Source organism: Cryptomeria japonica, chromosome 10 (genome assembly GCF_030272615.1).
Source record: "Cryptomeria japonica chromosome 10, Sugi_1.0, whole genome shotgun sequence".
In the NCBI taxonomy this organism is placed as follows: Eukaryota; Viridiplantae; Streptophyta; class Pinopsida; order Cupressales; family Cupressaceae; genus Cryptomeria; species Cryptomeria japonica.
In genome coordinates, this window is record NC_081414.1 from 230,451,677 (window position 1) to 230,476,178 (window position 24,502).

Genomic DNA, 24,502 nt, shown 5'->3' on the forward strand with positions numbered 1-24,502 from the left:
CCACCTAAGAAGGATAAACCAACTTGTGCATATTGCAAAAAGTATGGTCATGATGAGCATCGATGCCACGCAAAGCAAGTTGATGAGTTAACCAATCTTCTCAAGAAAAACAACATCAACTTGCCATCCACCTACACAAAGAAGGATTCAACTCCTTCCTCTTCCTCACAGTCTAAGGGAAAAGGGCAAGCATTTGAGGCTACAATAGGTTCTTCACAGCAATGGATACTTGACTCGGGTGCCTCATATCACATGGGTTCTACAAAGGAGCAGTTTTCTTCATTGGAGCCATCTAAGGTACCTCACATTTACATAGGAGATGACACACAAGTAGAGGTTGAAGGGAAAGGTTCAGTTGACATGGATGATGGAACATTTGAGAATGTTCTCTATGTTCCTAACTTGTCTACCAACCTTCTCTCCATCTACCAAATCACTCACTATGGGAATGGGAAAAAGGTTGAGTTTACACCAGATTCAGTTGTGGTAAAGGAACTTGATGATGATGCCTTGGTAGCAGTGGGACAAGTCAATGACAACTCGTGACTTTATTCATTCTCCCACTTTGTGCCAAGTTCACCTTCTAGGGCCTTGCTTACTCATTCAAATTCAGAAAGTAAGCTATGGCATGAGCGGTTTGGTCACCTCAACTACCGCTATCTTCAGCAGCTAAGCACTAAAGACATGGTCACAGGTCTACCTCGAATCAGTTTTTTAGAGGGTGTATGTTCAGGTTGTTCCATGGGCAAGCATCCCGAAGAGAAGTTTGATAAAGGGAAAACTTGGAGAGCTTTGGAAGTTCTTCAACTTGTTCACAGTGATGTAGTAGGTCCATTTCCAGCACCTTCATTCAGTAAGGCCCGCTATGTTCTTACCTTCATTGATGACTACTCCCGCTTCACTTGGGTCTACTTTCTCATTCATAAGAGTGAAGTATTTGACAGATTTCAAGACTTCAAGACTCGTGTGGAGAAGCAATTAGGGAAAGTGGTCAAGATTCTTCGCACAGATAATGGAAGGGAATATGTGAACAAGAGACTTGAGGATTTTTGTACATTTGAGGGGATTGATCTTCAGCATTCTGTAGCATACACTCCATAGCAGAACGGGGTTGCAGAACGCAAGAATAGAACTCTCAAAGAAATGGCTAGCTGTATGATACATGCACGTTCTCTTGATCCCGCCTTTTGGGCAAAGGCTATCAGTTGTGCCACACACATCCAGACTCGGGCTCCTCACAAAGCTTTACAAGGTATTACTCCTTTTGAAGCTTGAGGTGGTAGGAAACCGATTATGAGACATTTCAGAGTCTTTGGGTGTCCAGCATGGGCTTGCATACCTCCACAGAAACGCAAGGCATTGGAACCTCAGAGTTGGCCTTGCATATTTGTTGGATATCCTGAGGGTGTTAAGGCATATAGATTGATGGATCCAAAGACACATGAGGTATTCATTGAGAGGAGTGTTCACTTTGAGGAAAGCTCTCCTAGCTTAGCCTCTCTACCTCCTCCACCTTCCTCCATTGTGGATAGTGATGTTAGTGATTATGATGATGAGACTCCCTCAACTCTGACTCGCAAGGTTACACCTCCGCAGGGTCCACTTGCAGTTGAGGAGCCTCGTTCTCCACCTCCACCTAGACCTCATTGGGCTCGATAGACACTTGAGTCCACGGGTTCTCTTGTTGGGGATCCTTCAGATACACAGAGAACTCGATCACAACATCAGGATATTCCACATGCATTCATTGCTACCGCTTCCAATCCACAGACATTTAGGGAAGCATCAGGGGTTCCTAAGTGGGACCAAGCCATGGAGGAAGAGTATAGTTCCTTGATGAGGAACAATACATGGGATTTAGTCCATCTCCCTAAGGGGAGAAAGATGGTTCGATGTAAGTGGATCTATCAGACCAAGTTTGCAGTGGATGGTAGTGTGGATAAGTATAAGGCTCGGCTTGTTGCAAAAGGTTTCTCCCAGGTTGCAGGTGTTGACTATACTGAGACCTTTGCCCCCATAGCCAAGATGAACTCCATTCGCTTGACACTTGCTATTGCTGCAGCTCATGGTTGGGTTGTACATCAGATGGATGTGAAGAGTGCTTTTCTTCATGGTGATCTTGATGAGGAGATTTATATGGAGTAGCCACAGGGTTTCATCCAGGATACTTCCTTGGTTTGCAGACTAAGGAAATCACTCTATGGCCTTAAGCAAGCCCCCAGGGCTTGGTATGCCAAGATGGATTCCTTTCTTCTCTCCGCAAGGTTCACCAGGTGTCATTCTGATTCGAATGTCTACATTTTGCGATAGGATGACTCTCACTTGATACTTGTGCTCTATGTTGATGACTTGATCATTACAGGAAGTACTTCATCCATCATTAGCAGGGTCAAATCTGCTTTGCATGACAAATTTTCTATGACTGACTTGGGTCTTTTGCACTACTTTCTCGGGATAGTGATTTCACAGTCACCTTCTGGGATCACACTATCGCAGCCCAAGTATGCTCTTGATCTACTTGCACGCTTTCATATGGCTGATTGTAAGCCTGCCCCGACTCCCTTTCTTTCAGGAGTCAAGATTGAGGCTCATTGTTCTTCTCCACCAGTTGATGCCACTTTGTATCGTCAACTTGTGGGTAGTCTCATCTACTTGACTCATACACGCCCTGATATTTCATTTGCAGTTGGCATGGTTTCCCGCTTCATGCAGGATCCACATGAGCTTCATTGGAAAGCCGCCAAATGCATCCTTCATTACATCTAGGGTACACATCACTATGGGATTCACTATGCAACATGCACAGGACTTCGCTTGGTTGGTTACATGGACTCCGATTGGGCTGGCGATCTAGTTGATCGTAAGTCTACTTCTGGTTACAGTTTTCACCTTGGTTTAGGCCCCATTTGTTGGCAGAGCAAAAAGCAACATGCTATTGCTCTCTCTTCAACTAAGGATGAGTATCGAGGCATTGTTAACGCAGCGACTGAGACCATTTGGCTCCAGCAGATTCTCACAGAGTTTGGTTTCACCACTCCACGGCCGACAGTTCTACATTGTGACAATCAGAGTGCCATTGTGATCTTGAAGAACCCGGTCCAGCACCAGCGGACCAAACACATCGAGATTCATATGCACTATATCCGAGAGCTCATCCAGGAGAAGGTCATTGATTTGCAGTATTGTCCTACAGCAGAGCAGGTTGCTGACATATTCACCAATCCTTTCACCGAGAGTAAGTTCCAGCAGTTGCGAGCTCTCTTGGGGGTGCGGGATGTGTCATTAGGGGGGGTCAGCTGACTTCTCCTTCCTCTCTTATGGGGGGGATTTTTTCCTCTTTGAGGTTTTGTCCTTCTTCTTTGAGAGTCTTTTGTACCTTCCTCTCTTATGGGGGGACTTTTTCCTCTTTGAGGTTTTGTCCTTCTTCTTTGAGAATCTTTTGTACATTCATCTCTCTTTTGGGGGGGAGTTTTTTCCCACTGGGTTTTCTCCCTTTCTTCGTTTGTGAGAGATTGCTTTGCATAGTTTTGCTTGCATTTGCATATTGTACATGGGTACCTATCATGGCCTAGTAGCCGGGACCCATCTTGCATTGTTGACTTGAGTCTTCATTCCCCTAAGTTGCACTTAAGGGGGGGTGTTGGTGTAAATAAATATTCATTTTGGATATTATTACACTTACTTAAGTTAACTTAGGATAATGCATCTCTTCGTAGTTTGGATTTGAGACACTTAGGGAAGTGTGCACTTAGGGATAGAGCTTGTAGGAGAAATTCCACCTTTTGTGGTCAAACCTCAATAGGGATAAGTTTGTCCTCAATTTTCTTCTTCCCTATTTCTATAAGCTGATCAAAAGTTGTTCTTTTTGCTGCTGTGAAATTTTCCAAAGCATGTCAGTCTACTATCTGACTCAGAGATTGAAAATTCTTGGATATGTGCTCTATTAGAGTCTTGAGCTTATCAGAAGGGCTTGCTCCATATTCAATCTGACAGTCAGGTAATAATCTATGCAATACAGAGACTGATTGATCAATTAATCCTTTATCTGCAGTACCTTCCTTCAGTAATTTCTAAGTAGCCATCATCATTAGTTCTGTTGGACTCAACTCAGAGAGTGATTTCTTCTCAACCTAAGAAGTGTTAATTGTCAAAACCTTTGTTGGGGAATCAGTTTTACCTCCCATATGGACTCAATGGCTTTTACCTTGTCCATTTCAACCTCTATTGCACTGGTGGCTTCACCACTTGGTGCAGTGTCGATTACTGCTGATGGAGTATTATCCATAGAATTTCCTGTGTCCTGTACATTGCCTTTCTCAAAAATGGTTTGTGTCGGTACAGACTGTACACTCTCCTTAGCTGTCAGTTGTGTTTGAGTATCTATAGTTATTGTCGGTTGTGTCAAAAGTGGAGTTGAACTGCCCAAAATACCTTTCCCTTTTGATTTGTCAAGAATGGTGGAAGATGTTGCCCTTGCAAATTCTTCTTGAGATGTGAGAAAGTGGGTTTTTCTGAAAGAATTTGGTCCATCCCTTACTTGTCTCATTTACCACCTCATTTACTCTCCCCATCATAAGGCTTATCTGTCGAGATTTACCACTGAAGATTGTCCTATTTGTAGTGTTTATACATCTTTTCATTTCCTCATTATTTACAGTACCACACAATTCCAAAAGTGCAACTTCTTTGATCTCCCTATCTCTCTTGACAGTGTCAAGTCTCCTAGCCTCAAGTTTATTATGCAAGGATAAAGGTATCTCCTTCAAAATTTCAATTAAGGCTTTCTTATAGATGTCTATATACAACAAAATAGCCTCCTCTAATTCACTTTGCTCATTCTCTTCTAAATCTTCATAATACTTAGATATATTTTTCAATATTCCATCTTTTGTAATTTCATCAATAAGCTCAGCATAGGTCATTGTTCTCTTACCTATTCCAGTATCATCACCCTTCTGCTTTTTGCTTGTGGTTGTCGGTGTGACTGGTTTCCTCTTCTGTATAGGCTTCCTTGCCGGTGGTGGAGGTGTAGTAGGCTTAGTTGCCTTTCTAACATGTCTCCTCCTAGGGTATGCCTTCTTCTGCTCTACCAGTAGTTTTACCACATTCTTCCTTTGTACCCTTCTGAAAGCCAAAGGTTCATTATCCTCAGGATCAAAGTCAGAAGTGATAGGGGAAATGTGAACTTGTGGCTTCTTCACTTCTGCAGTACCAACCTCTATCGGTTTAGCAACATATTTTGATTTGGAACCCAGTTTAGTGTCTATCTTATAAATAACATCTTGTACATATGCAGACATCTTTTCTGTTTTCTTCTCTCTTCTCTTCCTGTTAAAACTAGTTTTTACTTCAAGAGCCTTCTCTCATGTTGTACCAAAATGTTATGTCTTATCATCTAATGGGGCATCTAATAGAATCTTTGCATAGAGTTCAAAAATGCTATCATCCACCTCATATCCAAGCTCAGTAATCTAGATTTGCCTAGGTTCAACTGTTTCCATAAGAGTTTCATCAGTTTTTGCCATGAAACAGATATCAGTGGAATACTTCTCCACAATGTTCTTTGAAATTCTCTCCCTTTTCCTCGTGTTTTCTTGAAAAGTCTTAAAATGCCCCCAAAGTTTCTCATCTCTGCCAATACCAAGACCGGTGATAGCTTCCTTGATCTGCATACCTACCAGTATGTCATGAGCCCAATGCTTCTTCCCTATACTAGGTAGCTCATTTAGGAAGTAAAGAATTAAACAAACAATCAAGTTTCCATATCTAAAGGTGCCTTTCTTGATTCCTTTGATATTTCTAAGGTTTAACATCAACTCACTCCTCATCCACTCACATAAATCGTACTTCACATTATTCCTCAGCATCTGATATGCAGCATGAATGCACGAACTAGTAATAGAATTCAATCAGTCGGATTGAGTTGCCTTGTAACCTATGATCATGCTTGCAAACTTTATATCCATGTCGGTGATTGTGCATATCCTCATTGATCTGTTGTCAAGTGTAGTACCAGTGAGTTTTTTAACCTCTTTGTTAGAAATTTTCTTGTCAGGTTCTTGTCCGACCCTGGGTAAGCCGGTGATAACTTGAATTGCCTCCTTCGTGATCATGTAAGGCCTATCTAGCCAAATAAATTATTTGTGAACCCTGCTCAGAACGTATCTGATCACTTCATCTTTGAATTTTGGTATGTACAGAATACCGGTTAACCCTAGATCCTCAATTGCTTTGAATTCTGGTTTGATGGTTTCAGAGTCTCCCAATATCATGGATCGATACATGTTTTTGATGTCTTCAGTGCCCAAGTCCTTAAGTGTGCAGTGAATGTATGCCCTCACATCTTCAACATACATAACGTTGTTAAGAACCCTAGAAAATTCTCCTACGGAGTCTTCCTTTTTAGCACATTTAGTAACCTCCTTAAAGACTAGTCTTAACCTATCCTTGATTTCAACAATGGTGGGATTTTCAATAAAAGTAGGAGCTGAAGATCCAAATTCCATGTCGAAAAATACCTGAAAGTAAATGTCGGTGGAAGATTGATAACTGCTCAAAATCTTTTCACAATGCTTCTGCTCGCTCTTGACTCACCTTTACTTCGCTCTGAATGCTTGAATGCTCGATGAGTGAAAATGAATTCACTTACCCTCTTTTATCAGCAAATAAAACCCTACTTTTTTGTAATAAATGCTTCACCAACAACCCTACGGATGTCGGTTTCACAGTTATGTGTCAGGTGAACCTTCATCGATGATGAACACAATTCTCCAGATCTCCTCTGAGGTAATATGCAAAATTTAGCAATGACTTTGCCAACTCCTAAGGCTTATGCCTCAGTTACCAGTGGAATTTCCTACCGGTGGAGAAATACTCTATTCTACCAGTGGAGTTACCAGTATAGATCCATCTCCACTTGATTCTTCAGATTTTCTCCCATTTCTTGGTGTGATCTTGTTGTATTTCATCTACCTTATGCTTTCCTTTCTCATTATCTTTATCATTATTAACCGGTTGAGTCTTGCTGCTACAATACTTAGCAATATGACCTATTTTGATGCATGCATAACATGTAACATTGTTCTTTTGAAAGGATGGAATCATGGGGAAAGATGGATCACATAATCAATTATGAAAGTTTTAATGAGTAATCTTCACATTTATAGAAAGGTAATGATGACCTGGAAGAATGGCAGAATCCTAATCAAAGTTATTAATCTTTCGCACACTTTATGGGTTAACATTTTCAAAATTTTGAGAGTCAATTGGAAGGAAGCTCCGAATTGCAGAAGAACAGTCCTGGTATTATGGACTTGAAAATGGGGGGGATCCAAGGAGAGAGGAACCGAACAACATTTCCAAATGGAAGGAAATGCCAAAGGTATGGACTAAGCTAGAAAAAGGGTTCATGATGAATTTCATGGCGAAGCTGGTCGATTATGATAAAGGAAGGGTTAACCTAGCTGTATATGGTGAAAATGGATAACAATAATAACAATATTGAAAGGCTAAATGAATTCAACCACCAAACCCTAGCCTAACAATCAACAAAGATCCACCATAACATATGAAGATTACCTAAGACAATGCAAATCAAATGAAATCACAAAGATTATACCATTACATGTCCAATAGGGTTTTGATCTCCATTCTTCCTATCTCCATTGATCTTGCTTGATATATTTGCTCTCAGATTTTATGTGCACAAGAGCTCAACAAAGAACGAAATGTGGTTGCAAGTAGGATCGTAGTATAGTCAAGTCCTTAAGATCAATGATTAGAATGCATAGAATGATTAGAATGCATAGAATGATTAGGGTTTGATAATGAAGGAAGCATCTCCTTATATAGAAGACACTATATGAAATGGAGGGATAAGATTGAGAGGTGTAAAAGGAGGTCGGCTATGATTAGAGGGTAGGTAAAAGAAATAATAAAATAATGAAATGGGTAGGTAGTGTATGAATTAAGAGATGAATGACATGTGTCATAGGTGGAAAAGGTTAATGAATTAATTAAATAAATAAAGATTTATTTAATTAATAGAAGAAGTAGGATAATTAAATAAATAAGAATATTTATTTAATTTAGGAAAATGATAATTTAAATAAATAAACGTATTTATTTAAATAAGAAATAAGACTAGAAGAGGATAAATGAATTAATTAAATAAACAAAGATTTATTTAATTAATAGAAGAATTAAGCTTAGATAATTAAATAAATAAAATATTTATTTAATTAGACATGACAATTTTAGGTGTCTACATTTTGCCCCTCTTTGAGACAATGCGGCTTGTCGCGTTGTTTCAAAGAAGATAAGATGAATTGATACAGAGCTGCCCCAGAATGGGAATGATATGCCCCCTCGAGAGATTGGATGAAAATGTCTGAAAAGATTGCAAACAATCTCTCGATAAGAAAGACAAGATAGAATGGATTGACCGGATAAAGTGACAAAGTCACGGGATAACGAAGACTGACTCGGGAAATGAATGCGAGGGCTAGGGCAGGCTATAAGATAGACCTTGGGGGAAAATACATCCTCATTGTCATCTACACATCCACAAGAGCATATTGCAGAGTGAAAATAGAGCAGGAGCAGTCAACAGCGATGGCTTTCACTCACGGATTCGACCGCGTTCGTCGATTTCAGAGGCCAGCAGAGGCAGGAGAGCCAGTAAGTACCACAAAACCTCCTTGTACTTTGATGCATTTATTGTCATTAATGCATGTTGAATAGGGTAATAAATGCACTTAGACTAGGGTCCAAAAAGTGTCAAAAAACATCCAGGCACGTCTGTGCAGAGCATAGGCACGTCTGTGTCAAGAAGGCGCGTCTGTGTTTTTCAGGCGCGTCTATGCAGTCTTTGAGCGCGTTTATGTCATGTAAGCGCGTTTGCATTGAAAAATGCAAGTTTGGTCTTCTAGGTCAAATCGGCAGTGCTGTGATAAACATATGTTGTCGATTGGATAAGCTGCTGAGAGGATACACTCAAGAAGGTCCTCTAGGAAGACTAGGATAGATCAAGGCACTTTGTGATGAATAGCAAGTACCAAGATAGAGTACTTTGTGATGAACAGGGAGTACTGAAATATGAGCAGCACTTTGTGATGAACAGGGAGTGCGAATGTGAGTAACACTTTGTGATGAACAGGGAGTGTCACACACGTAGTACTTTGTGATGAACAGGGAGTACCACTAGGATAAATAGCAACACTTTGTGATGAACAGTGAGTGTCACTAGGGTAAATAGCCATATGCATTTAGATAGCGAGTAGTATTTTGTGATAAACAGTGAATGCCACTATAACTGACATGATTGAGTTGTTTGACTGCAGGAGTATTTGCTGATGCTAGAGTCACGGGAGAGATTCCCGTCGACGCAGAGGTTGCGACCTGAGTTGTCGCTCGAGGACAAAGCTACTATCGATGAGATGGGCTTGAAGCATGTGCTGTACGTGCCTAAGTTTCGAGCAAACATGGGTTTGCTGACTGCGCTGGCTAAGAGATGGCACTCTGAGACATGCACGTTTCATCTGCCGATGGGTGAGATGACAGTCACCCTGGAGGATGTATATAGGATTATGCAGATACCGATTGATGGGGAGCTGGTTTCGTACGATCGAGACGGAGACAGGGATGCCCTTAGATGAGTGTTCTAGGATCCAAGATTGGAGATGAGGGTGGGACACGTGGCATGGGATACCATGACATGGATAGGATTAGCACTACCAATAGTGTTGGCAGCAGTGATCAGTGAGTTCCTCTGTATCAGTTTTGTACCATTTTGTATAATGATGTAGACACCTGCGGGTGATTGTAGCCATATGATTTTGACATCATTGTATCATGACACTTTATATATATATATGAGATGATGCATCTTTGCGGCAACTATATGCATGTGTACCTATGTGATGAGATGTTCTTATGTGATGCTTATGATATGGATGCAAATATGTATATGTTGCAATGCAATTTTTATTTTTTTTGTTCGTTTATGTTTTATATGTGTATGCATGATGCAAATGTGAATGTAAGTAATGCAGATGAATATGATAATGCAAATGTAAATTGTGCTAACAGGTGTTGTGTGCAGGATGTGATGCAGTTGTGATATCTATATGTATGTATGAAATGCTTATATGTGGTAATGTAGGTGCAGCTACATGAAATGCAAATGTTTTTGGTGTGTCATTATACTCAGTCATGTGATAGCAAGCTACGCGGACTCGAGAAGGATGATGGAAGTCAATCAAGAAAGGGGGGATGAAAGACAGAAGATATGAAAGTGAAAGAGCTTCTTGTGCATTATCATCATTGAGCTTTATTATGGCAAAATAGGTTATGACAATCGAGGCATATGTTTGACCCAGAAAGTCATTGTACCTGTTTGCATGGAGATAAGACAGTCACAAACAAGGAATGCCCCAGTTCATACTAGACTCACAGTGTCCTCGTATCCTTGGACAAGTCATAGCATTACTAAGAGACAATCCACAGACAACAAAAGAAAATGGGTGACGATACCCCATCCTCGCCTTTCTAGTCAAAGACATCCTAGAGATAGAATCTCTAGTCAAAGACATCCCGGAAAAGCTAAAAGACATGTCACCAAAAAAAAAAGATGAAATCAAAAGAAAACCAAGACTCGACACCAACATCCACTGTAGTCCTCAAGTTTAGTGTCTCTTGTCACTTGTATAAGTCTTATTTGATTGTGGTTACAATGTTCACTTTCACAGAAAGGATAGATAGCACTGAACCATAATGTTGTCTGAGTCTGTTGAAATATTTGATTTGTTGAAGCCCATTGTTGCTGCTGTGTCTCATCTGAAACTGATTGAATCCATGAAACTGATACTTTATTGCGGAGAAGATGAAACTTTATTGCGGATCTGTGATGCAGATGTTGCTTTATTGTGGATTGTGCGCGAATAGACTGAAGAAAACTGGAAGAAACTTTACTCCTTGAAACATGTGATGTTCTCAGTTCCACACCCATCACTAGATGTAGGATTTACCTTAGCCACAGATAGGGTCTAATTTATTATGGATGGAAAGGGATGAAAAGGAATGTTTATTATGAATGGCTAACCAATCTTGGGTAGATCAATAACAAGCAATGATGGGAATGGGTCAGTTTATTATGAACGAATTGGTCGTGAGTGTGTGCAAAGTGAAATGATGAAAGAGAATCCTGAAGGAGGGAGGAGCAATGTCTCTACGCATGGCGCTGGTGACCCAGTTTTTACCATGGTACTTGCCCAGGGCGCCACCAAAGTGGTTTTCACCATTGGACGAAATTATTTCTCTTTACTTTTTTTGATTTTCAATGTTTTTTGTGTCACAAGGTGCCTATTTGTCAGGTTTTCACCAAGTAACGATTTTTTTTGTTTTAAAATTTTTTTTGTATTTTTGAATTTTTTTGATTTTTTTGTATTTTTGAATTAGGATACTCTGAAGAGCTATGTGTAGAACCTGCAAAGGTGCATGTTATTGATAGGATCCTCCAAAGGTTCACCTTCTGTAGTTGAGAGCTGATATGCACCAGATCCATATGCTACTGTAATAATGTAAGGACCAAGCCAGTTTGGTTCGAACATGCCCTTCTTCTCTCTATCTTGCTGATGTTTGGGATTTTCTTTGAGAACTAAGTCCCCTACCTCAAATGTGTGAGGCTTGACTTTATGATTGTAGATGCACTGTTCCTTGACTGAATGATGTGTAGCTTGAGTGTCTGTCTTCCTTGATGAAGGAATTGAGATAGAATTACTAGTGTGTGGACTACACAGGCCCATATGCGTGTCACCTAAAGAAGTTTGGGCATCCCTGATAACAAAGTCCTTCGAGTAAGCTCCATTAAAGGTCCATGATGTATCGCTAGAAGGGGATGGATGTGTGGAACAAGTGGAAGAGTTATGAAGGCTTATGATTGTGAAAAGAAGTGAAAGTAGGATAGCATGATGGAGACTTAGGATCAACAAGTATGCTTTTTGACTTAAAATGTTAGAACTTTTTCCCCCAGTTATTTTGATATTAGGGGAGATCAACTCTTGTTCTTTTTCTTTCGTAGGATTTTTATCCTTGACTTTGATTTTTGCAGAGTCCAATAGCTTTTGATTTTGATTTGGACTAAAGGACTTTTCTTTATTATTGACTTTTAGATTTTTCTTTTCAAAGCTTGATTTTTGATCCCCAATGAGTAAGGGCTTTTGTAATTCTTGTTGATCCAAGTCTGGAAGTGGAGTGGAAATGGAATGAGTGGATGATATGGTAAAGCTATGTGAGTTCTCAAGAGGGCTGGTGATACACTCAATAGATTCTTCGCTGGAACCACTCTTAGGACTATTGATATCAAGAGATGCTTGCACCACTAGAGGAGATTTGCATTCGGACTTAGTAGCCACAACACTAGGTGGTTCACACCTAATTCTTTGGCATTGCAAATTGTTTGTAGGTTGTTCCTGTTGATAGAATACCTTAGGAGACAATGAGAGTTGGTCAACATGAAATATATACTCACTACATCCCATGTCTTTAAACTTGAAGTTTTCTTTGTGCTTTGTTTGCTTTGATGTAGAAGCTTTTAATGATTCTGGCTCCACATATGCTGAAGAAGGAACAACTTCGTGATTGACTGGGATTGTTATTTCTGATCTAGGTTGCAAATTGTTGCAATATATGAATGGATTTGGATCCTCTTTGACGGTCACTTCAACTCCATTGTGTGGAAACTTGACGCATCGATGATATGTAGATGGGACTGCACTCATTTCATGAATCCAAGGACGTCCTAGCAATATGTTGTATGTGAGATCAAGATCAAGTACTTGACAAACCACATCCTTTGTAACTGGTCCAACTCTGAGAGGTAAGGTGACTGTACCCTTGGATGAACGCTCTTCATCATCATATGCTTTGATAGTAATTTTGTTTGTAGAATTCACAGCTTTGTCGGAATATCCCAATTGTTTAATAGTGCTTAATGTACAAATGTTTAGACCTGCTCCTCCATCTATCAGGACTCGTTTTATTCGATGTTTGTGTATGAAGGCTTCAATGTGTAATGGTGCATTATGTGGCTGACTTACGGAGGCATCATCAGCTTCTGTGAATGTAAGGGAGTGTGGAATGGAAAGGTATCCCACCATGGCTTGAAATTGGTCCACGTTTAGATCAGTAGGAACAACAGTATCTCTCAAGATTTTATCAAGAATGGTTTTATGTGCGGGAGATATGTGTAATAGTTCAAGGATTGAAATGAGCACGGGTGTCTTCCCTAACTGTTCTACAAGGTCATACTCAGGTTTGGTTGATGAGGAAGTGGTGTTTTTAGCTGGAGCACCTTGCAAAGTGAATTTACTTCGGTGAGTTGTAACATGACATTCAGAGGTAGGTTTGGAAGAAGATCCAACACCTTTTAGGACAATCCTGGGTCTCTGAGTAGAATTCTCAGATACTTTGTCCTTGATGATAATAGTAGAGACGTAATTGTCCATCGAGATATTATTGATAGTTGAATCATAGTTGTAAGGTGCTCTAGTATAGTTGGCTTGGTCATCTGTGGCTTTAGCTTTTCCCTTGTCATGTTTTGGGAATGGTTCCTTAAACATCTCATGTTCTTGATTAGACGAATGTCCCTCAATCTCAATGTCACCTCTATCAATGAGATCTTGTATGATGTTCTTCAGTCGATGACAATTTCTTGTCTTATGACCCTTGCTCTTATGAAATTCACAATACTCATCATCATTCCACCAATTCGGCTTAACCTTTGGTTCATATGGAGGAAAATTTGGAACTGTGATTACCTTGTTTGCCACAAGCTTCTTGAAAACTGACTCAAGTGGTTCTCCCAATGGAGTGTACTTCCTTCGTGATCTAGAAGTTATTTGAGTATTTACTTGATTGTTTGTAGAACTTGATCCTGAAAAGATGAATTTAGGTCGCACTGTGTTGGCATCAACAACACCATCATTGACTGTGTTCTTGTTTTTATTCCAAAATCTTGGCTTGTCTTTTCCTTTAAAGTCATCTTTGTTTTCCTTAAATATCTTAATGACTCCTTGTTCAATTAGGACCTTTTCTGTTGCTAAGCCTTTTTCAATGACATCCTTGAAGGTGGACAAACAAGCTTTCCTTAGATCATAGCCAATGTCTTTGTTAACATTTTGTGTGAATATCTCTACCATTTGTTTTTGTGGAATTTCACAAGAGCATCTGCTGGCTAGATTTCTCCATCTTTGTAAAAATGATGCAAAAGATTCTCCCTCTTTTTGCTTGGTGTTGCACAAAGTAGTGACTGATATGTCTGTCTCTATATTGTAGGAGAAATGTTGAATAAATGCTTCTGCTAGGTCACCCCATGACTTAATACCAGGTGGAAGTTGGGAGAACCATTCCATAGCTTGATCGCCTAAGCTTTGTGGGAATAATCTCATCAAATATGTCTCTTCTGCTGCTACCTCAATGCAAGCTGTGAAAAACTGTCTTATGTGTGCCTTAGGATCCCCTTTTCCTCTATACTTATCAAATTTAGGCGTCACAAAGTGTGTAGGAAAAGGAGGCATTGGAATGCTCTTGTCAAATGGATAAGGACATATGTCTCTCATTGTGTATGTTGGCTTCGGTGTATTTATGTCCTCCATTTTCTTTTGTAAGTCCCTGATTTGTTGCTCCAAATTGCTCTTAGGTGGAGATCGACTTCTTGGACCATATCCTATGTTTGAGGTACCCATTGGAGGAGGTGCATGTTGCATATATGGATGATATTGATCATACACATGTTCATATGGAGGAGGTCTGTAATGATGTTGCATATATGGACCACTTGGTATAGATTCATGTTGAGGAACACCATATCTATTTTGCACATGTATACCATATTCTACAGGCATGTCATGTTCCATTGTGTTGCCCCCAAATTTGACACGAGATTTCTTTGTGTCCAAATTTTGAGCATGCCTTGGAATATCCCATTGCTTTGGTGGTTGATCCTTAGCATTGATATGTGATTGAGGATATTTTTCTCCATAAGACTTCCATAATGGTCTGCGAAGGTGAGTATCATATGTTTGACCATGTGTATGTGGGACCTCTGGTTTTTGAAGCAAAGCTGATGGTGATTCAGGTACCATGTGTGGTCCTCTATTCCCTCCACTATTAGGTCTCCTTTGATCCATATTGGAGTGAGGTTGTTGCAAAGGTCTATGTTCCATTATTTGAGACATGTCAAAATCATGAGGTATCTTGGCTCCACTTTGTGCCATCTTGTGTAAGAAGTATTGTCTATCTCTCCTCATTATTTCCTCAACCAATCGATTGAAATGGGGATTCATAATGGATTCTTCCACATCTGCTAAATGTACTAAAAAGTTGTCCACATTGTCATTTTGTGTAGCATTGTTGTTTATAGTGTCCATGTTCTCAACATTTGGATTGTTTCTATAGGCATCCATGTCAGGTAATGTAGTATGATCAGAATTGAAAAAGATCTCATTGTCATACTCATAAGAACTCATGTTTGCGGACTCTTGAGCCTCTTTAGTTTCTCTCCTAGATTTTTGAAGACGGGTTTCAACCATGAACTAGGTATTGACCAAGATGTGTGAGACTAGATGAAAAATGGAAAGAGTATGGAAGACCAAGAGTTGGATGAAATGTAAATGAGTCTGAAGTGTACTTGTAATGTCCAAAGTGTAAGACCAAGTATGTATGTAGTAGAGTAGGTGTGACTTCCAAAGAGAGGATAGTTTCTCTTGATGAGGTAAGTTGACCTTGACTCTAAGTAAAACCAAATGAGACCCAAAGGTAAGAAACCTTGATGAGGGACCACTTAGCAAAGTGTTGTTGTATGTAGTGTGTTGACAAATTATGATGAGGACAAGCAAGTGACCTTTTGACTCAAGTTTAGACAAATGTGAATGTAATGTAAGGTGTAAAGCAATGATGGATTTTGTGAGACCCAAAGACAAGTTGAATGCTAGATGAAAACCTAGAGAAACAACCTAGGAAGCTCAAGAATTCCGAAACTGATTGTTCTTGTTTGCTTGACTGTAAAAATTTTCCAATTTGTGAAGTTGTGACCAAATCTGAATGTTTGACTGTTTTTCGTGACAAGAGGACACAATGTTGATGAGGACTCAATGTTTGCAAGTGTTTAGACTCTCCAAGAAAAGTGTGTTGTTTGATGTAAAAATGTTTTGCATACACTTGAAAACACAAAAGACACAATGTTTTGCTGTTTGGTTTTGAATGTTTTGAATGTTTAAAATAAGTCAAGCACAATTCTTATGGCTGGCCAAGACAATAGTTGTTGATCCCACATGGGGTTTTACCCCTGAGGCTACGCTATTCAGAGCGGATACTTAGATGCTTGACCTCACTGGCTCCACCCTTGGCACTCACTTCTCGGGTCAGCCAAGCATCAGTCCCCACGAAAACTCCCCATGGTGAACTTTGTATCTCTACTAAGAACCGTATGTGTGTGGGCCGCTACCAGAGGTCCGACCTCCTGCCCCAACAACTAGAAGGATTTGGGCCTCTAAAACAAAATGGTGCTAGTAAGGGCATCCGCTCGTGTGGCCATACATGCGGCACTTTCAGCTCTGTAAATACAGAAGGCTCCCAGCCGGTAGGGGTTACGCCCTACAAATGATCAAATAAATTTGATCAAACGGGTTTATGGGGAGACATAGTGTCGGTATGAACTAATCAGCACACGTTATTCATAGTTTTCACCATGAATACATTTGATTATAGTGGTTCGGATGAGGTGGGTTTTCCTCGCTACCACTTGGGTCGTTCTCTTCTCACTAGTAGTCCTAATGACCACACAGGAAGACAGGGCCTCTAAAGATTAAACAAAAAGAGCCTATTGCTCAAGACACAAAAGATAATGATTCAATTTTAGTGCACCAATTGAAGTGTTTGCTAGTCTATGAAAACAAGGCACACAATAAAAATCCAAAAACCCTTGCCAAGGATCTGCAACAAAGATTTATTAGTAGTTTGGATTGTTTGAAATAATCACCCCTTCCTGCAAGCACACAAGTTAGGTAAATTTTAGATCCAAAAGACTTTGTGAAATAGGGGCCTTCAATAATGCGTTTTGTTGACCAATTCAAAGATCTGATTCATCATAAAAAAAAGACCACCTGTAAAATTTCAAGAGATTTCCAGAAATGTAAGAAAATCCAAAAAATTTGCTAATTTGCTCCAAAATTTTTTTTTTATGAAAAATCATAAAAAATTCATATAAAATGCAAAATCGATCCAAAAATCTGAATTTTTTACTAGAGAGTCTTGATGGTCTTCCACACTTGCACAAAAATTTTTTTGCAACAAATCCAAGCAGTTTGTGAGATATGAGTAAAATAATGCAAAACCCTAATTTTCAAAGATCTGATTTTTGAGGAATGATTTTGCATCAAATTTAAAATCACAAAGAACAGATCCTATGTATAATTATGAGAGATTTCCAAAAATGTAAGAAAATCCAAAAAATTCGCTAATTTTCTCTCAAAATTAAATTTTTATGAAAAATCATAAAAAATTCATACAAAATGCAAAATAGATCCAACAAATCTGAAATTTTTATTGAATCTTTCTGATACTTTTCCTAACCAGCCAAACAAATTTGATGTCAAAATTCGAATTGGTTTGTGAGATCTGATCAAAATAAGAAAAAACCCTAATTTTTAAAGATCCGATTTTTAGAGAAATATTTTGCTTCAAAATTAAATTCACAAAGAACAGATCCTATGTATAATTATGAGAGATTTCCAAAAATATAAGAAAATCTGAAAAATTCTCTCATTTGCTCTCAAAATTAATTTTTTATGAAAAATCATAAAAAATTCATAGAAAATGAAAATGTACTCCAAAAATTCTGAATTTTGGCTTGAGAGCTCCTCATACTTTCTTCAATCTGCAAAAAAAATTTGGTGCAAAATTTCCTAGCTGTTTGTGAGATATGATCGAATCTCTCCAAGATCTTGATTTTGTGTCCAAAACCCTAGCTGCACAAGGTTATTCTCCAAATTGTTTTACAAAATAGCAATATAGGGTTAGAAAAATCTGCAAAAAACATAGATCTAAGAAAAATCCATGTCCCACGGGGCGTGCCAAAATGTATATGGTGAAAATGGATAACAATAATAACAATATTGAAAGGCTAAATGAATTCAACCACAAAACCCTAGCCTAACAATCAACAAAGATCCACCATAACATATGAAGATTACCTAAGACAATGCAAATCACATGAAATCACAAAGATTATACCATCACATGTCCAATAGGGTTTTGATCTCCATTCTTCCTATCTCCATTGATCTTGCTTGATATATTTGCTCTCAGATTTTATGTGCACAAGAGCTCAACAAAGAACGGAATGTGGTTGCAAGTAGGATCGTAGTATAGTCAAGTCCTTAAGATCAATGATTAGAATGCATAGAATGATTAGAATGCATAGAATGATTAGGGTTTGATAATGAAGGAAGCATCTCCTTATATAGAAGACACTATATGAAATGGAGGGATAAGATTGAGAGGTGTAAAAGGAGGTCGGCTATGATTAGAGGGTAGGTAAAAGAAATAATAAAATAATGAAATGGGTAGGTAGTGTATGAATTAAGAGATGAATGACATGTGTCATAGGTGGAAAAGGTTAATGAATTAATTAAATAAATAAATATTTATTTAATTAATAGAAGAAGTAGGATAATTAAATAAATAAGAATATTTATTTAATTTAGGAAAATGATAATTTAAATAAATAAACGTATTTATTTAAATGAGAAATAAGGCTAGAAGAGGATAAATGAATTAATTAAATAAATAAAGAATTATTTAATTAATAGAAGAATTAAGCTTAGATAATTAAATAAATAAAATATTTATTTAAATAAAATATACCATTTTGTGTTGTTAAATCATTTCAGGCATGAGAAGAGGATTTCCCTGCCCTACTACCTCTTCAAGTCTTTGTCGAGGTCTCTTAATAAGCATAGCAAGAACCCTACAACTCTGGTGCTTCATTGTGGCCTCATTTTTCTCATTTATGAGCACTAAAAAATCCTTGCTATTCAAGAAAATAAGAGATTGTCTACGTCTCCAGGGAAAGGGAAGAGAAAGATGGAGGAAGGCGGGCCTAGCAAGGAACTAAGAGCAAAATGAGAAAAAATGCTACTGGGTTGAAAATTCAAGAGGACAAGGATATTCAAAGGGAGACGGAGAATGACTCAAAGGATATCGGAAAAGATGGTAGTGAGATGGAAACTGATGAGTCTGGTGGAGAGGAAAGATCGAAAGAGGAGGAGGTGGGGGAAGAGGAAGGAGGAGCTGAGGATGTTTCCGCTCAAGATAGCCCTACCCATAGTGTTAGTTTAGGCACTGTCAATAGCCAACCAATGGACGAGCAGGATTATAAGATTAATGAGGAAAAAGAAATGGATATGGAGCAGGAGAAGAATAAGGAATTTGAGCAGGAGATGGACAAGGAGAATCCGAGCAAGGATAAGGAGTATGCTGGAGAAGGGTTAATTCTAGATAATCTCAAAAACCTATCTGAGGCTAGAATAGGTTTTGACAGGTGGGCTTATGATGGAATCAAGAATCTGGAAAAAAAAATGGGAAGCAGTGGGAAGAGAAAAGGAAGAAAGATGAGAGAGACCAGATGTAGTGGAAGAAGGATATGGAGGAAAAAACTAAGAAGATGGAAGCTCAAATTGATAATTTGGAGGAAGGTAAAATTGTAATGAAAAACCTTTTGGTTATGATTCTAGATATCATGATCGTTGTTACTAAGAACTTAGAGGAAATTTCTAAGGTCCTTGAGGGCTCCAGTACTCCGAAACCCATCGTGGACCTTAATATTGATGAAGATGCCATTAAGACAGGGACTGTGGAAAGTGCTCCTGGTGGTGCGGCAAAGAGAACAAGGGCGAGCATGAAGAAATTTGTTGTGTCCTCTTCTAAAGAAATCCCTAAACTTAGGGATAATATTAAAGAATTGCATGGGATTAGCGGAAATCTAGCTAATGCCCTGAAAAACATTAAGTAGTTTATTTTCTGTCTTTTGTCTATTTTGGCTGGACGTTGTTGGTTTTGCGGGGATTTTTTGCTAGATTTTGCTCGTTTCTATGCTAGTTTTTTAGCTATTTGTTCCTTCTTGTTTCTTAATGCTCTAATTTCTTAAGATTCTTTTGTAAAGGGTTTCAGGGGCCCTTCAAAACCTGCTTTTGTCATAATCAAAAACATTGTTCTTTTGAATTGCTTTGACATATCCAATATCATTTCTTGACCTACAATGATTAGCAAAATGTCCAAACTTTCCACATGCATGACATTTAACTTTCATTTTGTAATCTTCTGATCTATGACCATATTTCTTGTAGTTTGTGCATTGACGAGAACAGAATTGTAGTTTTGATTGCCTTATTTCTACATTGTTTAGCCATATGCCCAAATTTATTGCAAATAAAACATCTACCATTGAATTTATAAGCATTAGATTGCCTTATCGGTTTCCTCTGTTCTGATGAGTTCTGCATACCGGTTGTCTGATCTTCATTTGCAGTACCGGAGTTCTCGCCTTGTACAAATCCAAGTCCTCTAGAATCATCAATTTGTCTTTGTCTTTTCAATAAGTCATCCAACTGTGCAACACTTATCTATCATGCCCAAATTTTAGGGCAAGAACGGAATACATTTTTTTTTATTAAATCATATCTTCAGCATTAGATTTACGAATGTGAAGAAAACTCTATCATGTTTTGTCTTAACTATGTTGGGTTAACTTAAACCACTAACATCAAGTAATCAAAAAGGAATTATTTAAATCATATGCCGAAAACTAAAAGAGATGTTATATCATTTTCTCCATTTTATTTCATAGCTTATTTTAAATCATCTCCCCAAATTATAATTGACAAACATAGAATTAGTCTCCAAAGTCGTTTACGGTTTAAAGGAACTAATTAAATCAGTCCTAGTACTTTGTTTAAAATGTCTAAAAGTTTATCTAAAACAATAATCATATTATTCTTTAAATTAAATTGACAAGGGGTCAATAAATTTTTATAATGAATACTTACCTATAAATAAAATAGCCCCATAACCAAAATTAATTTTACCCCATTTATTATAAGAGTTCTATATGTTTAGATCTCGAAAATATTATTATATAATTTTTTTTTAAACATCTTTAAAAATATCCTTATGGCTTTCAAAAATCATTACTAACCCATATATTTATTAAGATCACTATAGTTAATAAAACTTAATAGATTATACATCAACACTTATCCTAAACTTTTATTTATACTCACTTGCAGTAGTCAAATCATCTCTCGGAGTGGTTACTTGTCTTTCAAGTTCTTGTTCATTGTTCCGGGAGTGTGCCAAATCAGTTCTCAACAAATTATTCTGATGAGTCAATCTGCCACATTCATCAAATTTATTCTTTAGAGATATAACAAGATTATCTTCCTTCTTCTTTCTATCTTCAATATGTTTTGATAACCTCATGGTCAGATCTTGCATTCAATTCTTCATAAGCATGTTTGCTTGACTTAGTTTCTGACATTATTCCTTAAGAGTATTTTTCTCCTCATCATCCGGTTGTTGCAAAAGTTTTTTTCTCTTGGCTTGAGCAAATGACAACCTTTCTTGCTCGATAAGAATGAATTCATTTGCAGAATTCAATTCTTCTTGCAATTTCAAGTTCTTCATCCTTTCAGCATCATAATCCTCAAGAGCTATCTCAAGTTGCTTCTCCATAGCCATGTTCAAAGATTCCGGTTTCAGGATCTTCCTCAAGTTGTTAAACTTCTTCCGATATACCAGGCTCTGATACCAATTGTTGAGATCCAAGAACACAGAGAGGGGGGGGGGGGGTGAATCAGTGTTCTGCAGGAATGAACAGTTTTTAACTTTCTAGACCATGTATATATACATCGGTAAATGTTAGGTCCCAGAGACAACTAAGAGGGGGGGTGAATCAGTTGTCTAATAAATTCAACCAAAATTAACTTAACCAAAACTTAATGCTTAATACTAGTAAACCAAACTTTATGCCAACAGAAAGTTTTAACAGTTAATTGCAATACTGGTAAAGATTAATGCATGAAACAGAAAGACAATAACATCCACAACACATAACACCAATATTTGTACGTGGAAACCCTGTAAGGGGAAAAAAACACGTTGGGAAACCTTACCCACAATCAAATGATACTACTGTAGATAGTATGTGTGTACAATAGGGGGTCTGCACATGCAGAAAGGCCAAGCACCTAGAGCTCACTGCTCAGTCACAAAATGAGAGTCCCATTGACTACAATTGGATGATTAAATCCAATGATAATGTACTACTCAAAATAGCATCTCCATATGTTGGATTTAGTACTGGTTTAGCTCTGATATGCCTTTACAAAATCCTTCCTTCAACCTTCAAATGATGTCTGTGTGTATAGCTCTACTTCTTTTCGCATATACCGAATTACAATCTCTTTCCTTGCATATTTTAATCTCACAAATGAGATCTTACATTTATACCATAACCTAAGACCAATTGAGTAGGTTGGCTTACCAAAAGATATTACAATAAAATCAATTACAAATAAATCAATATCCGATGCATGATGTCGGCTCAATGCATTTACAATAATACTAAATCATCACCATAACGTGTCGTGTTGATCTGGAATAGGTATACCTGTCGGTGCATATCCTGGACCTATTTGTCGGTAACAACAAATATGCAAACTTGAATAAGCCAATGAACAAATCACCAAAACAAAATGTCCAAATAATGTTTTCAACATAACCAAGTCATCTCTAAGTGATTCCAACTGCCGGTGAACAATATAACCTGTCAGCGAACCAAGTACCGGTGACTGTGCATAAGTCACTTGCATGTTGATGAACATAACCAATTTGGCCAGTGTTCATAAGTGTTGGCATCAATGACAAAACCATATCAACATATCCAAAATACCAACAATCTCCCCCTTTGGCATTGATGGAAACACAAGATGGAAAAACCATCAAAGTGCCAAAACAGAAATGCCAAAAATTAAAAACTAACAATCTCCCAAAGAGATCATAACCAAACAAAATACATAATATCTCTCCCAAAAGTAATAATTTCTCCCTAAGGGATAAAGTCTCTCCCCCTAGGAATAATATGTGTTTTCCATGTATTTTTCCATATCAATCTCTCCCCCTTTGACATCAAATGCCAAAGCAATACAAAAACCAGGTTCAAATACAAAATACCAACTCATTACAAAATATCAACTACTCCCCCTGAGAAGTAGTTCTCATCAAAGACAGAATAAAAGATTTCTTTGTTAATTATGTCGATTGATAAAAAATATCAACTGTCTAAGTCTCTACCGGTGAGGGTATAACCCCAAATTGATCTCTGAGATATTCAAAAGTCTCCTTAGGCAAAGGCTTAGTGAAAATATCTGCAATCTGCTCTTTAGTATTCACATAAACCAATTTCACTTCTTTTTCTTCAACATTCTCTTTCAGAAAATTCAATTTGATAGAAACATGTTTAGTTTTAGAATGTAGTATCGGATTCTTAGATATATCAATTGTTGTTGTATTATCACAATAGATAGTTATAGGTTCCTTGCATTTTACCTTTACGTCTTTCATCATTTGCTTAAGCCATAATACCTGTGTGCAATTTGTTGTTGCTGCAACATATTCTAATTATGTTGTTGATAAAGATGTACAACTTTGTTTCTTACTCAACCAAGAAATTAATCTACTACCAAGAAAAAATGCTCCACCGGTGGTGTTTTTTCTGTCATCTACATCTCCTGCCCAATTTGCATTTGTGTATGCACATAATTCAAAATTTTCATCTCTAGGATACCATAAGCTAAGATTTGTAGTGCCTTGTCAGTATCGAAAAATCCTTTTTACTGTTGATTCATGATTTTTTTTAGGATTACTTTGAAATCTTGAAATAATACATACTGCATTCATAATATTAGGTCTTGTTTGTGTCAAATACAGTAAACCTCCTATCATAGACTTGTACCTAGTCGGATTAACAGGTGTTGATTCATCCCTTAGTGATAATTTATCAGTTGTAGTCATGGGTGTGCTTACTGGTTTAGAGTTCTCCATACCAAATTTATTTAGTAACTCCTTCGAGTACTTAGATTGACTCAAGAATATACCTTTATCAATCTGTGAAATTTGCAATCCTAAAAAGAATTTTATCTCTCCAATCATAGACATTTCAAATTCTTGTTGCATTTCATTAGAAAAGTTTTTACATAATCCATCTTCTCCTCCAAAGATTATATCATCAACAAAAAATTTTATAACCAATTTATCATCATTAGTCACTTTGTAATATAAGTTACTTTCAGCATTACCTTTAAAAAAACCAATCTTCAAAAGATACTTATCCAGTCTAACATACCAAGCTCTTGGAGCTTGCTTCAACCCATACAAAGCTTTCCTT